Raw genomic sequence first — 12,524 nt, forward strand, 5'->3', positions numbered from 1 at the left:
TAATAATTTTAAATTTTTATCTTGAACAGATGTCAGAGACCTTGGGTTCATATTCTCATGCATCATCAATGAAATATCTCCTTTTGGAGGTCTTTAAACAAAGGCCTGACAGCCATTTGTCATGAGTGCTCGATTGGCGTCTCCTGTCTGGCAGGGGGCTAGGCTGGTGGCTGACTTAATTTCAGGATAAATACAACTCTTACAACTATATGAAATAAGAATCTAGCATTTCTTAAATCTTTTGCATAATTACATTTAAGCCAGCATATTTCATACATTATCATAGATAGCTTTTTAGAAGGATAAACTTCCTCAAAGTAAAAAGGAAGGAACAGTTTACAGCCTCAAAATAAAATAGGAAAAAAGCCTCTTCCCCTGTTTACACTCCCCCCCTTCTCCAGCCAGTTGCTTTGTTTTCCATGTGCTCTTGGCCTTTTGTCCTGTGGCTCAAGTTTAACGGTTTTATTTTACTATTTACCCATTCCTAATTATGTTTGGTCTATGTAACCTTGTTCTTAACCTGTAATTCCCTTTTTACGACTTTGAGAATTGTTTTCTGCTATAAATCAAGGGGCCCCTTGTCTAGGAGGAAAACATTGCCAAGGTTCTCTAAACAGCTGGCATGAAACATTTGAAAATCTAAGCCCATTTAATTTAGGAACCTGATCAAGATATAAGCCAATATATGCCTTGATTAAAAATGCAGTCTATATTCAGATGCCACAACGCTAGAAGTGCAAGGAGAAGGAAGGGAATTTCGTCCATAGGTGGTGGATGTGCACTAAAGTCAAAGTCTACTGGGATATGATTTACAAAGAATTGAAAAAGATCTTTAAATATACTGTTATTAAAAAAACCAGAGGCTATTCTATTGGGTATTGTGGGAGAAGAAATTCCAAAAGTAGACTTATGTATGCTACCATAGCTGTAAGGACATTTTTAGCCCAGAAATGCAAGCGGCAGGAACTTCCAATTTTGGAAGAATGGCAGACAAAAACAATTGAATATGCAGAACTGGCAAAGCTGGCAGTGAAAATCCGAAATCGGCGCGACAAACTGTTTGAAAAGGACTGGAGTAAATTTATAAAAGATGTGAAAGAACATCTGAGAATGTTTGCTGGTTTGATTTAAAATATTTTGTCATGATAATTTTTGAAAGTGATTTACAAATGCTAAAGTAAATTGTTTTAAGTAGAGTAAGAAGGTAAATAGGGCGATATATGTTCAGGTAGGCAGCTGTGGTGGTCTAACGCAATTGAAATATATAAAAAATATATAAATTGTCCAGTAGCACATTGCAGACCAACTCAGTTTGGTCTTGGTAGAAGCTTTTGTATCTGAAGAAGTGGACCTGCATACAAAAAATTATACCAAGAAGAAGCCAAGTTTAGCAAGCCCTGTTTAGGGAAGCTTTTAATGTTTGACGGACTATTGTATTTTAATATTTTGTCGCCAAGAGTGGCTGGGGAAACCCAGCCAGATAGGCGGGGTATAAATTTATTATTATTATTATTATTATTATTATTATTATTATTATTATTATTATTATTATTATTATTATCATCATCATCAGGTGCTACTGGACAATTTTTAAAGGGTGATATAGAAATGCTAAGAGGATCGTGACTGCTTAAGAAAGCCAGGGAGTGGGAGCGGGGGAGGGGGGAGGGGAGTCGACGCTTGGTATGAGCAAAGTTGTATGTGACGATATGACAAAGGAAAAAATAAAAGAGGACTTCTTCTAGGTTCTGTACCCCAAATCCCCCCCCCAAAGAGCCCAATTTCGAGGTCACCATCATCCGGAAGGCTTTTTTCAGCAAACCCTCTGACATACAGAAAGCAAAAGGGACCGGTTTCATTTTCTTTTTTTAATTTTTATTTTATTTATAACATAGTCCACAACAACTCATACATACAAACAGACCCACCACCATTGACTAATTATCAAAATTAAACTCCTATCCCCTTACACAAAGAAAACATAACATAAAAATAAAAGACTTTATTCTGTTAAATGGCCGCCTTATTTACCTCTTGTATACTATTTCTTTTGTATGGGATTATTACAATTTTTCCTAATTATGACTTAAACCACAAAGTCTCCTGTAGAAATTAATTGAAACAAGTCCAAGTGTATATTTTGGGGCACTGTTTGGTAAAGTATTCTCTGCATTTTCCCCATTCCTTTTGGAATTCTTGTCTGGGTTGTGCCCTAATTGTCTCTGTTAATCTGGCCAATTCAGCATGGGGTAAAAGCCTAAGAAAAAGCTAAACAACTTCAATCCTAAAAAAAGTTCAACAATTTAAACCCTAAGAAAAGAGCTCAACAACTTCAATCCTTAAAAAAAGTAAACAACTTTGGTCGGCCCTTATGGCCCTTCACTTCATCAAATCTGGCCCTCTTTGAAAAAAGTTTGGACACCACTGCCTAATAGGAAAGTTTCTGTATTTTTTTTTCACAGGCCCACCAGAAATGTATAAGTGTCCCTTCTTCTTTACTGCACCTCCAGCACAGTTTTTTTGTTTTATACATTTTAGCTATTTTGGCAGGTGTTAAGTACCATCTATAAAACATCTTTTATATAGATGTTCCCCCCACCCCAAGGCAAAAGGGACCAGTTTCTTACGCTGCCTTTCTCTTTCAGCGCGTTGGCCAGGTTGCAGTAGGCGTCAGGGAAGTGGGGCTGGAGCTCAATGGCCCTCTTGTAGGTATCGATTGCCAGATCGATCAGCCCCTGTTCGTAATACACACATGCCAGGTTGCCGTGGACAACAGCGTGGTTGGGACTCAGGCTCAGGGCCCGTAGGTAGGCTGCAACGGCTCTGAAATGAGATCAAGGACTGGTTCAGTTTCATTGTCACCAGGGTGGATAAAAATCTGTTTTTTAAAAAATAAAATGCTTTGGGAGGACGATTAAGAGGATCGAGGCGGGCCGGGACTGCTGATTCTTTTAGATTTGTTAGCGGCCTTCGACATGGTCGATCACAAACTTTTGGACCACCGCCTTGCCAACGTGGGGATTCAGGGCACAGTCAGACAATGGCTGTGCTCCTTTATCTCAGGTCGGGGACAGAGGGTGGCGCTAGGGAGGGAGTTGTCGCTGCGGCACTCCTTGTTGTGTGGAGTGCCGCAGGGCACAATCCTTTCCCAGATGCTTTTCAATATCTTTATGCGCCCCCTTGCCCAGATTGTCCGGAGTTTAGGGCTGAGTTGTCGTCAATATGCTGATGACACCCAACTTTATCTGTCAATGGACTCGGCCCCAGACACACTGACCAGATGCTTGGAAGCCGTGGCTGGGTGGCTGCGTGGGAGCCAGTTGAAGTTAAATCCTTCGAAGACAGAGGTCCTCTGGCTGGGTCAGGACAACATGGGGTTGGGGGGCCAACTCCCATCTCTTGTGGGGGCGCAATTAGTGCCAGAGCCTTCTGTCAAGAGCTTGGGTGTAACCTTCGATGCCTCTCTTTCCATGGAGGCACAGGTTGCAGCCACAGCAAAGGTGGCATTTTTCCACCTCCGCCGTATTAAGGAATTGGTTCCTTACCTTTCTCGCCCTGATCTGGCCAGTGATCCATGCGATGGTCACCTCCAGGCTTGATTATTTTAACTCGCTCTATGCTTAGACTCACTCTGACACCCTATATGGGATTTGGTATATAAATTTTCCCGTGGCTTTTTTGCTGGCCCATGTAGCACCAGCATGGATAGCTGGCTTGGGTGAATAGCTGATGTTTCCTCCCTTTGTAGTCTTGATGAGGCTGCATTTTAAGCTGTATTTTAATTAACTGGGGTTTTTTTCTATTCTATTTTATTGTAATTTATATTTGGTGTTAGCCGCCCTGAGCCCGGCCCTGGCCAGTGAGAGCGGGGTAGAAATAAATAAATAAATAAATAATTCGGGGAAGAATTATTTGTTTTAAGTTTTTCATGTGTGCGAAAACTCAGTCCAAGTTTTTCTTGGGGAAAAAATGTTTCAGCACATCAGTTAAGCAACATGGATACATATGCTACCATGTTACTGTTTTAGTGAAATAAATTGCTGTCAGAGCTGCTTGAAGATCCTAGCTCACAGAGGATCACGCTAGCCAGCGATCATTAAGTAAAAGTCTTTATTGAATTACAGTTTCCATTCTCACGCTGCTGCGCGCAAACTCTACGTCTAGTAGCTAGATCGGCGAAGCTCCGTCTGAGTCTCCGCCCCGTGTGCACCAACTTAATATCCTAGCCTTGCTCCACCTTTTCCGCCTGACTGTCCTCCTCTGGGTCCCTCTACCCCCCGGGGCTTCTTCCTTCCGGGATTCTTCTGACGCTGACCCGGACCCTCCTGCCTCCTTGCGCCGGGCTTTAGGACCTGGTTCCCTTTCGGGGCTGCTTACTGCGCCGCCTTCCTCTGCATTTGAACTTGGCGCGCGCGCCCAACCTTCCACTTTCCTCTTCACCGTTTCTTCGCTCCCCGATGGAGGCGTGGCCACTCCTGACTCATGCCCTCCCTCCTGTGGTGAGCTGCCAGCGCTTCCCCCCTGGCTCCCTTTCTCTTCCCTGCTTCCTGGTGGTGACGCTGGTCCCGATTTCCAGCTGCTCCCCCCTGAGTCCCCCCTTGCCCTGGCCACTGGTGCTCCTTTCTGTGAATCCTCTGATTCACTGGAAAGACTGGGAGATCTCGGGTCGTCGTCATCACTCATCTTTTCTTCTGCCTCCTCCCCTTCGCTCTCTGTCTCCTCCCTTGCCCGTGCCTCTGCTCCTAAACCCCTGACATCCATCCCCCCCTCGAAGCCCCCCAGTCCCCCCTCCCCTCCTTCCGGTGCTGGAGCTGGGGGCTGCTGTTGCAAAGGGACGAACGTCGGATATCGGTCGCTTCCCGTGGCGGGCCTCCATCTGAACTCTTCCGGGACTTCCTCCCTGCTCTCGTCGACGACGGTCACCTCCGCTTCCATCTCTGTGCCGCCGTGCTCGAAACCAGGGTCGTCCCCGAAAATGTCCATGTCCGTCTCTCCCTCACTTCCTCCTGGCGGCGTTGCTCGTCCTGAGCAGTCCAGCCACTTTCTGCGGAACTGCTCCTCTGGCCTATCGTCCCACCAATACGAGGGTTCTGAGACAGATCCCGAGGGTGACCCCTCCGGGGAACGGACGTCTCGCGTTGGTTCCTCGTCCGAGTCGAACCCCCGGAACGTGCTGGCCGAAAGCGTGGGTGTGAAAAGCCAGTCGTCGAAAAAGTCTGCTGGCATAGGTCTATGTGGGAAGAGGGCATGAAACTCGTCTTTGAGCAGAGGTTCGTCTAAGGCGTATCCCGGCACCCAGCTGTTCGCACTGGCCGGGGTGCCCTCCTTGGCGAGAAAGTATTCTACCCCCTCTTCCCCCCATCTGGAGTCCAAAATCTCCGTGACTTCGTTGATGCGTTCCTTCTGTGCCGCTCCCGCATGGCCTGTTCTGTCTCCGGCCGGACTCGGCGCCGTTCCGGGTTCCTGGAACCTGTGCGGTGCCTTGTAGGGAGTGAGCACCGATCTGTGGAATACCGGATGCATTCTGGAACCCTCCGGAAGTGCCAGTCTGAAAGCTACCGGGTTGACCTGCTCTTCGACTTGGTAGGGCCCCAGTTGTTTATGCCCTAGTTTCTTCTTGGCCAACGACCTGGCCGGCACTGCGTGGGCCGCTAACCAAACCCAGTCTCCCACGTGGAGCTCTTCTCCAACCCTTCTGTGCTTGTCTGCTTGTACCTTGTATGCGTGCTTGGCCAGCTCCAGGTGGCGCCTCAGCTGATCGTGGACTTCCTGCAGCTCCGACGCGAACGCATCTGCTGTCTGCGGCTCCCCCTCCCCCATTCTTTCCAGTCCCGGGAAGGTTCTGGGGTGCCTCCCGTTGTTGGCGAAGAACGGCGTGACCCCCGTGGATACGTGCTTCGTGTTGTTGTAGGCGAACTCTGCAAGCGGCAGGTAATCCACCCACGTCGCAGGCTGTTGATTTGCATAACATCTCAGGTACTGCTGCATGATGGCATTGACCCGCTCCGCTTGCCCGTTGGTCTGCGGGTGTCTCGCCGACGCCAGGTTGATCTTGACGTTCAGGAAGCCCATCAGCTTCTGCCAGAAGTTCGAGATGAACTGCCGCCCGCGGTCGGACAGAATAGACCGTGGCAGACCGTGAACCTTGAACACGTGGTCTATGAACAGTTTGGCGGTTTGCTCCGCCGTGGCCACCTTAGCACACGGAATGAAATGCGCCATCTTGGAAAACAGGTCCACCACCACCAGCACTGCCGTCTTGCCCCTTGAGCTGGGCAGATCCGTGACAAAGTCCAGGGCCACCCTTTCCCAAGGTTCTACCGGAGTTTGCAGCGGCTCCAACAGTCCGGCCGGCGGTTTGTGCACTGGTTTGGCCCTCTGGCAGGTGTCACACCTCGCCACGTAGTCTGCGACCTCCCCTCTCATTCCAGGCCACCAGAAATCCCTGGCTACTAATTCCACCGTCTTCTCCTTGCCAAAGTGCCCGGCCGTGGGCGCGTCGTGCAGCTGCTGCAGCACCTTGGCTCGAAGTTCGTCTCCCGGCACGTAGATGGCCCCTTTACGGATGAGCAATCCATCTCTTAGCTGGAAACCGTCGGCCGCTGCCTTGCCCCTTTGCACCTCTGCCATCTTTGCTTGTGCGAAGGAGTCCCCCTGCAACGCTCGCCGTACCGCCTCTAGGTCCACGGTCGCCGCGGCGCACGCCCACACTGTCGGTGCGAAGATGTGCATGGCGGCCGCTGGTGTTGCGTCCTCCAGATACTGTGGCTTACGGGAGAGAGCGTCTGCCATGATGTTGGTGTCCCCCGGGACATACTCTATTCGGAAGTCGAAGTTCGCAAAGAACTCAGCCCAACGTATCTGCCTCTGGTTCAGGAACTGTGCCGTGCGCCAGTGCTCTAGATTCTTGTGGTCCGTGCAAACCTGCACCGTGTGCTTGGCGCCGATCAGAAAGTGCCTCCACGCCTTGAACGCTGCATGAATTGCCAGCAACTCCCTGTCCCATATGGTGTAGTTCTGCTCGGACTTGCTGAGCTTCCTGGAGTAAAACGCTCCCGGTCGCCACACCCCCTGCGGGTCTTTCTGCAGCAGGACCGCCCCCACGGCTCTGTCCGAAGCGTCTGTCTCCACCCTCATCGGCTTGCTGGGGTTGACATGAAGCAGCTGCTCTTCCGACGCGAAGAGACGCTTGAGTGCCTGAAAGGACTGCTCCGCCTGCTCTGTCCAAATGAACTTCTTTTTCTTGGAGCTAAGCGTGTCAGTGATGGCCGCCGTCTGCATCGCGAAGCCCTTGATAAACTTGCGATAGAAGTTCGCAAAGCCGACAAACCGTTGGACCTCCTTCCGGTTGCGCGGGCTCTTCCAATCCAACACCGCTCGAACCTTGGCGCTGTCCATGGCGAGCCCCTTGTCAGACAGCTTGTAGCCCAGAAAATCCACCTCCGTCACGTCAAATTGGCACTTCTCCAGCTTGGCGTAGAGCCTATGTTGCTTTAGCCTGCTCAGCACTTCCTTGACGTGCTTGTCATGCTCCTGCTGCGACTCCGAAAAGATCAGGATGTCATCTAAGAAACAGACGCCCGTCTTGTAGAGCAGTCCCGCCAACACGTGATGCATAAATGCTTGAAAAACGTGGGAGCCATTTTGCAATCCAAAAGGCATAACTCTATATTCGTAGGTCCCCAGGGGCGTGAACATGGCTGTCTTCCACTCATCACCCTCCCGCATGCGAATGAGGTTGTACGCCCCCCGCAGGTCCAACTTGGTGAACACTCTGCCCTTCCGTACCTTCGCGAGGAGGTCGTCAATTCGGGGCATGGGGAAGTCCGATGGCCTAGTCACACTGTTCAAAATCCTGTAATCCACTACGAGTCTCTTTTGGGGCGTGTCCCGCTTCTTAACAAAGAATACGGGACTGCCCCCCACTGCCTTGGACTCCCGGATGAAGCCCCGCTGCAAATTATGATCAATGAACTCCTTGAGTTCTTGCAGTTCGTCCTCTGACATGGAATACAGTTTCCCTTTAGGCAGCGCCGCCCCCGGCAGCAGGTCAATTTTGCAGTCATATGGTCTGTGAGGGGGTAGCCTGTCTGCCTCCTTCTCGCAGAAAACTTCCAAAAATTCAGCGTACTTGTGGGGAATCGCTTGCAGCGTGCCTAGCAGCAGCTGTGACTCCTCTTCCTCTCCTTCCTGCCTGGGCACTATGCAGTGTTCAGCACAAAAGGAAGAGCCGAAGGTCAGCTGCCTCTGGTACCAAGCCATCGTTGGGCTGTGCTTGTCCAGCCAACTCATGCCCAATACAACGGGCGTGTCAGATAGTTGAGTGACGTTGAAGCTGATGATTTCTCTGTGATTCCCAAGTCGCATCACCATTGGTGGCGTCTGCTTCACCACTTGCCCCCCGAGCAGCTCCCTGCCATCCACCGTGACAACCTGCAGGGGCAGTGTGGCCGGCAGCAACTGTACAGCGTGCCTGTCGACAAAGTCCTGTCCTATAAAGTCCGCATTGCTGCCGGAGTCGATGGTGATTGGCACGTCTATGGTGATTCCATTGGGCAGCTGGAGAGATGCTGTGAGCCTCACTACTGGTTTGGGCGGGAGGGGGTTCACGGGCTGTAAAATCTCTGGGGACTGCGGCACTAACACGTCTGGCTGGGCCCCAGAGCCTCTTCCTCCAGCCAGACTGCGTCGTTTCCCTGCTGTGGTCCTGCTTGCTGCGTTGCTGCAGTCACCATTGCCGAGGCTGCAGTGAGCTTGTGGGGCCTCTGGGGACACTCTTTTGCCATATGCCCTGGTTCCTCACAGACGTAACACTTCCTGTTCCCTCTAGGAGGCTTCGCTTTCACTGCTGCCGGTGCTAGGGCTCTGGTTGCTGACTGAGCCCTTGCACCTCCAACCTCCATAGGTTCGGCTCCTCCTCCTGGCGGAGGCGTGGATTGCGCCCGCGCTGCTTCTCTGGGAAGGAAGGAGGGGCCCCCGGCTGGTTCGCGCCCTCCACGCCCTTCTTCCCTGCTCCACGGACATCCTTCCAGCCTCACCCCCACTGCCAGTGCCCTCTGAACGACCTCCTGGGTGGTTCGGGGTCTCTCCCCCCTCGCGATCTCATCTTTAATCGAGTTGTGCAGCCCCTCCCAAAAGAGGTCTCTTACCGGAGCCGAATCTCTGTCCCATTCCAGGGCACTGACCAAGGCGAAAAAGCGGGCATGATACTGCCTGACGCTGGCCCTCCCTTGTCTCAGCCCATGCACCTCCTTCCGTGCAAGATCCACGTCAATACTTGATAAAAAGCACCCATCCATCGCTTTAATAAAGGCATCCGCATTCTGGAGCGCCGGATCCTTATCTCTCCATAAATTGCGTAGCCATGCTTTCGCATCCCCATGCAGATGGGACATGATGAACCCCACTCTCTCTTGTTCATCTCTAAAGTCTTTATGCAGCAGTTGCAGTGCGCACAGTACGTCGGCTCTAAAGTTGGGATACTGTTGCAGGTTCCCATCGAAGTGAGAGACTAGCCCGCCTGTCCGTCTCGCCAACCCAATTCCCTCCTGCCGGGGTGTCTGCTTTGTCAGCACGTCTAACCTGACCTGGAGATCCCTGCAGGCGGCAGCTGCCTCCTCCTCTCTCTTCCTGGATGCGAGAACCTCGGCGTTCAGTTGTGCCACTGCTTTTCTGAGGTCCTCTATCTGCTGCTCAGCCGTCATGTCGTCTGCCGTTCGTGAGCTCGCTAGTAGGCACCTGTTTCTCTCCCCTCCTCGAGGCTGTAGATGCCCACAATGAAGTGACGGAGCTTACTGTCAGAGCTGCTTGAAGATCCTAGCTCACAGAGGATCACGCTAGCCAGCGATCATTAAGTAAAAGTCTTTATTGAATTACAGTTTCCATTCTCACGCTGCTGCGCGCAAACTCTACGTCTAGTAGCTAGATCGGCGAAGCTCCGTCTGAGTCTCCGCCCCGTGTGCACCAACTTAATATCCTAGCCTTGCTCCACCTTTTCCGCCTGACTGTCCTCCTCTGGGTCCCTCTACCCCCCGGGGCTTCTTCCTTCCGGGATTCTTCTGACGCTGACCCGGACCCTCCTGCCTCCTTGCGCCGGGCTTTAGGACCTGGTTCCCTTTCGGGGCTGCTTACTGCGCCGCCTTCCTCTGCATTTGAACTTGGCGCGCGCGCCCAACCTTCCACTTTCCTCTTCACCGTTTCTTCGCTCCCCGATGGAGGCGTGGCCACTCCTGACTCATGCCCTCCCTCCTGTGGTGAGCTGCCAGCGCTTCCCCCCTGGCTCCCTTTCTCTTCCCTGCTTCCTGGTGGTGACGCTGGTCCCGATTTCCAGCTGCTCCCCCCTGAGTCCCCCCTTGCCCTGGCCACTGGTGCTCCTTTCTGTGAATCCTCTGATTCACTGGAAAGACTGGGAGATCTCGGGTCGTCGTCATCACTCATCTTTTCTTCTGCCTCCTCCCCTTCGCTCTCTGTCTCCTCCCTTGCCCGTGCCTCTGCTCCTAAACCCCTGACAATTGCTTAAATTGTTATGAAGGAAATGTTTCTTTTCTCCTTCCAATCAAGTGCAGCAGAAAAGTTGTTCAAATAAAAAGTGTTCACTTATTAAAACTCACCATCATTTCGTCACAATCGGGCTGTATATAGCAGAACCAAATCATTTTGATATAACTGTAGAAAAGACTCTGAAGTTAGGATTCCAAAAAGGAAACCTGCCTCCGTTTGTCAATATTAAGAGGATGCCAGCAAGGCTGAACCTTCCGGTAAAAGGGGGATTTAAATCAAGTCTTATGGATTTGGGATTTAAATCAATTTGCTTTAAATAAAATCAACCCTCTAGGCATCAATGGGAGTTAGTTTGGGTATGGGTGCAACCACTAAACTGAGAATATAAGACGTAATGTGATTATACGCAAAACCAATAAAAAACATTTATATAAAAAAGAGAATATAAGCTCTATGCCTATTTGCTTACCTGTCAAATATACGCGCCTCCTTCAAGACGTTCCCCAGATTAATGTAAGCATCCAGGAAGTTGGGGTCCAGGGTCACCGCCTGAAAATATTTAAGATAATAGATTTTTGTTACTAATACAGTCATACCTCAGGTTGAAGTAGCTGCGGGTTAAGCATTTTCGGGTTGTGCTCCGTGGCGACCTAGAAGTAACAGAGCCCGTTACTTCCGGGTTCTGCAGCTTGCGCACGTGCAGACACTCAAAATGATGCCACACGCATCTACGGAAGCAGCAAATTGTGACCCGAGCATGTTCGCTTCAGGATGCGAACGGGGCCCCGGAACGGATCCCGTTCGCATCCAGAGGTACCACTGTATAACAGCATGGTTACTTTTAAATAAGTGGGTCAACTTTGACCTAGGCTGCCTCCTACCTACCTTCCTACCTTATCGATCTACCGACTTTATCTTATTATCTATCTACTTGCCTACCTATCTTATCTATCTATCTATCTATCTATCTATCTATCTATCTATCTATCTACCTACCCTATCTATCAAATCTATCTACCTACCTACCATCTAATCCAGGTGTGGCCCAACTTGGTCCTCCAACCCCCATCATCCCTACCTAACAGGACCAGTGGTCAGGGACAATGTGAGTTGTAGTCCCAAAACAGCTGGAGGGCCAGGTTTGGCCATGCCTGAATCTATCTACCTACTCAATCAATCAATCTAACTAATCTATCTATCCATCTACCAACCTTTCTTATATATGTATCTATCTAATCTACCTACCTAATCTATCTATCTAATCTAATCTAATCTAATCTAATCTAACTATCTATCATCTATCTAATCCAGTGTTTCCCAACCTTTTTTGGGCAAAGGCACACTTGTTTGATGAAAAAAATCTCGAGGCACACCACCATTACAGCCCCGTGACGTCAGCGCGCAGCGTCACTTGAGCTCCTTCTCCTGCTCGTTCAGGGCCGCAGTGGCGTAGCGTGGGTTGTCAGCACCCGGGACAATGCAAGTAATTTGCGCCCCCTAACCCGTGGATTTGCGCCCCCTAACACTAACCCCCAGATGTTGCGCCCGGTGTGGCCGGCCCCCCCTGCACCCCCCACGCTAGGCCACTGATCCATAGCTAAAAGCAGAAGTCGACAAATGTGTCCTGTTTTTTGCTCTTCAAAATGTGGCAACCCGAAGACCCCCAGGGACCGTCCAACCAGCCTAGGAAGTGTGCTCTGGTCGCGGGGGAGGAGACACGAGGCATTGCCATCCACACCTGGAATTGAGGAGGAGCTGGAAAGGTCCTTTGGTTTCACACCCAGGACCCATTTTTTCTCTCTTCTTTTGAGAAAGGGGTGGGAAACGGGATTTGGAGGGCGCATGTGTGCGTGTAGCTGAGCTCCAGTTGCTCTGGGCATTTCTGGACGGGGCCGGTAGCGTCTCTCCTAACCCCTCCCCACCCCGGTCTCCAGCCCCCCCCCCCGCCCAAAGGCTTCCCCCTACCTGGCCAAAGTTCCACCCGAAGCTGGAGATGCGGTTCGCGCTGCCCACGAAGAGGACGC

General features: G+C 50.7%; 1 pseudogene across 1 annotated transcript in view; it reads left to right on the forward strand.

Annotated features, from left to right (window-relative positions):
* Positions 1-909: 909 nt before the first annotated feature.
* LOC308578215 overlaps positions 910-12,524 on the forward strand; it is a 49,884-nt pseudogene continuing 38,269 nt past the window's right edge. Inside the window, exon 1 of the transcript in view lies at positions 910-927. The product of the transcript in view is annotated as an uncharacterized misc_RNA (transcript). The remainder of the gene's footprint in view (positions 928-12,524) is intronic.

This window comes from Podarcis bocagei, assembly GCF_964188305.1.
Source record: "Podarcis bocagei genome assembly, chromosome: W".
In the NCBI taxonomy this organism is placed as follows: Eukaryota; Metazoa; Chordata; class Lepidosauria; order Squamata; family Lacertidae; genus Podarcis; species Podarcis bocagei.